Here is a 3,049-nt window from a genome sequence, read left to right on the forward strand (position 1 = left end):
ATGGACCTTTGAAGTGTGATACCAATTGAAGTGCACCAATATACCACCCTTAGCACCATTAGTAACTAGACATGCACATAAAAACTAGAATACCCCATGAGATCAACATTAGAAGCATGGGTCTAGTTTTCATAATATAAACACAAGTCTAGTTACTCAACCTATGCATGTTAGTTTTTCATTTCATCATTCAAACCTACAACTCGCAAGCATGGATATTAAAATTTAAAACTTGTGCCATGCAAACAAACATATGAAATGCACTTTCAAATGCACCAATCAAGATATGAAATGCACCAATCAAGTTTATGAGCTTGCTCCCCCTACTTATGTGCTCAAATTTTAATTAATTCCCTTACTTTGTCATATCTCTCCTCCTATGTCAAAGTTCTCCCCGTTAGTGATTACTTCTCCCCCTATCACTTATATCTCTGTTTCTCTCCCCCTTTATCATCAATGACCATAAAGGTTCAAATGCATATGCAATGAGTTAGAACATCTAGTGGCACTTTGATAACCACATTTCGATATGAGTTTCACCCCTCTTAATAGTATGACTATGGATCCTAAATATGATCACACTCATTAAGTGTCTTGATCACCGAATCAAAAAGCTCCTATCAAATTTCACCTTTGCCTTGAGCTTTTTGTTTTTCTCTTTCTTCTTTTATAAGTCCAAGCACTTGATCATCACCATGGTCACACCATCATCATGATCTTCATCATTGCTCCACCACTTGTAATAGTGCTACCTATCTCATGATCACTTTGATAAACTAGGTTAGCACTTAGGGTTTCATCAATTCACCAAAACCAAACTAGAGCTTTCACCAGCTGAGCTATTTGTGATTCTATCATTTTATTAAAGTTATGCTGGTTCTTAATGGCAGAAGCAAAGCTATCCATTCTATTATTTATGTTCTCTAGAATTTTATCATTGGTAGCTACCTTTCTAGATAATCCCTCCATAAGTTTGGATTGGCCAACAATTAATTCTCTCAAGGGTAGTTGATTGAAATTATTAAAATTATTACCTTGATAGTTACCTTGGTAGTTTGGTCTCTATTGCTGGTTCCATCTTTGATTATGCTGAGTATGAAAGTAGTTGTTGTTGTTCACAAAGTTCACATCCTCATGGGTTTCAGGAAAGTTGCTCCCTGAATGTCCAGTGTTTCCACACACTTCACATGTCATGCAAGAATCATGAATATGCATGACCTCTTGCTTCTCATTGGCTCGTTCTTCGAGCTTCTTCATCAGTAGATCCATCTTAGCAGACAACATATCTACCTCCTTAAGTTGATGCATACCCCCACCTCTCTTGCGGGTCTGAAGACGTTCTACATTCCAACCTTGGTTAGAGGCCATCTTCTCCACAAGAGATGTTGCAACTGGTATTGTGTGATAGGAATGCACCTCCAGCAGTAGCATCTATAGTCTCATGGGTACAGTTGATCAACCCATGGTAGAAAGTCTGTATGAGTAGTCAATTCTCCATCTCATGAGGAGGACATTCTGGAATGTAATCTTAAAAGCATTCCCATGCCTTAGGGACAGATTCATCATGTTGTTGCTGAAAGCTTGAAATTCTCCCACATAGAGCATTGGTCTTGCCTGTGGGAAAGAACTTGGCTAGAAAGGCAGTGGAGCAGTTATCCCATATAGTATTTCTATCTTTGTTGGCATAGAACCAATGCTTTGCCTTCCCCAAGAGTGAGAATGGGAAGAGGTGAAGTAATATGGCATCTTGGGTTACTCCTTTGATGGTGAAAGTGCTAGAGATATCTAGGAAGTGTTGGAGATGTGCACTTGCATTTTCATATGCCTTTCCACAAAACTAGCTTGCTTGCACCATGTTGATGAGGGTTGGCTTGAGCTCAAATCCATTATCTCTGTCATTGACTGTTGGTCCAATACATATGTTGGCCATAGTTGGAGCAGAGAATTCATGGAGAGTCCTGTTAGCCATGGCTTTAAATCTAGGTGTTAAGCTTCGCCTTATATGGTTGTCTTTTGACTTTAAAGCTAGAACTTTCTTGAGTTTGGCTCTAGTCCTCCTGATTAATGCTTCTGGATCTTCAACGTAGTTTGTCGGAAGGTCAAAACTGGTCATACATTTCCTGCATAAGATACACAAGTAGACAAAACAAGGGTAAGCCTGTTTGAGCAGAGGTCAATGGTTATCTTCGATCATATCAATAAGTATAAGTTTATCAATACTTCCTTTGCCTAGCTACCTTTCTCGGTAATGACACCAGAAATGTTTGTTGGTATTTATTAACTTATCACTTGTTTTAAGTAGCCACCTATTGCTTACCTACATCTCCTAACATTACTTTACTAGGTTGTCATCCCTAGTGATGATGCCAGAGATGCTTGTTGGTATTACCTAGCATTACTACAAGAGTAATACTAAGCAATTTTTTATTAATTTATGTGACTAGAAAGAATATATATATATATATATATGAAAGGAATCTACAAGCGCACAAATAATTATACCATTATAGCACTTCACCCGGGAGTATTCCAGGTATCGTTATTTATATTTTTACCATAGGAAAGGTCTAGTATGGACATGTATTGATAACTTATACTATTGATGGAGAAGTAAACCATCACCAATATTCTACCCATAACAGGGGTAACTCGTAGGATAAGATATATGATAAGTATTGATTAATAATAATGATAAATCACTCAGAGTACTTGTTTCTAGCATTAGCATGGTCAGGAAGAATATTAGAGGAATAATTCCTAAGTTATTCTTAATTGTAAGTCAAAGCATATATTAATTAGTGCAATTATACCTAGTAATCATTGCTAAGATCATCTTCATATCTACACATGAGGGATATTACTAAGGAAGATTAAGAACAGAGCTTGTTCTTCCTTCGTAACCGGACCCTACGGGCGTCTATATTCAAGGAGTGGACTACAAAGGACTCAACGTGAGTGTCACATCCGCGATCTACCACATGACCCAGAATATAGGGTGTATTTGCAGGTAAATAATGTATAAACACCACACTTACACAATGTCAACCAC

At 37.6% G+C, this 3,049-nt stretch overlaps 1 non-coding gene across 1 annotated transcript; it reads left to right on the plus strand.

The window, feature by feature from the left end:
• Positions 1-1,496: 1,496 nt before the first annotated feature.
• Positions 1,497-1,604, plus strand: LOC136540998 (small nucleolar RNA R71). The gene has a single exon (XR_010780114.1). It is a non-coding gene; the product is annotated as a small nucleolar RNA R71 (small nucleolar RNA).
• Positions 1,605-3,049: the final 1,445 nt, after the last annotated feature.

The sequence above is a fragment of the Miscanthus floridulus genome, chromosome 2 (assembly GCF_019320115.1).
Source record: "Miscanthus floridulus cultivar M001 chromosome 2, ASM1932011v1, whole genome shotgun sequence".
Lineage (NCBI taxonomy): Eukaryota > Viridiplantae > Streptophyta > Magnoliopsida > Poales > Poaceae > Miscanthus > Miscanthus floridulus.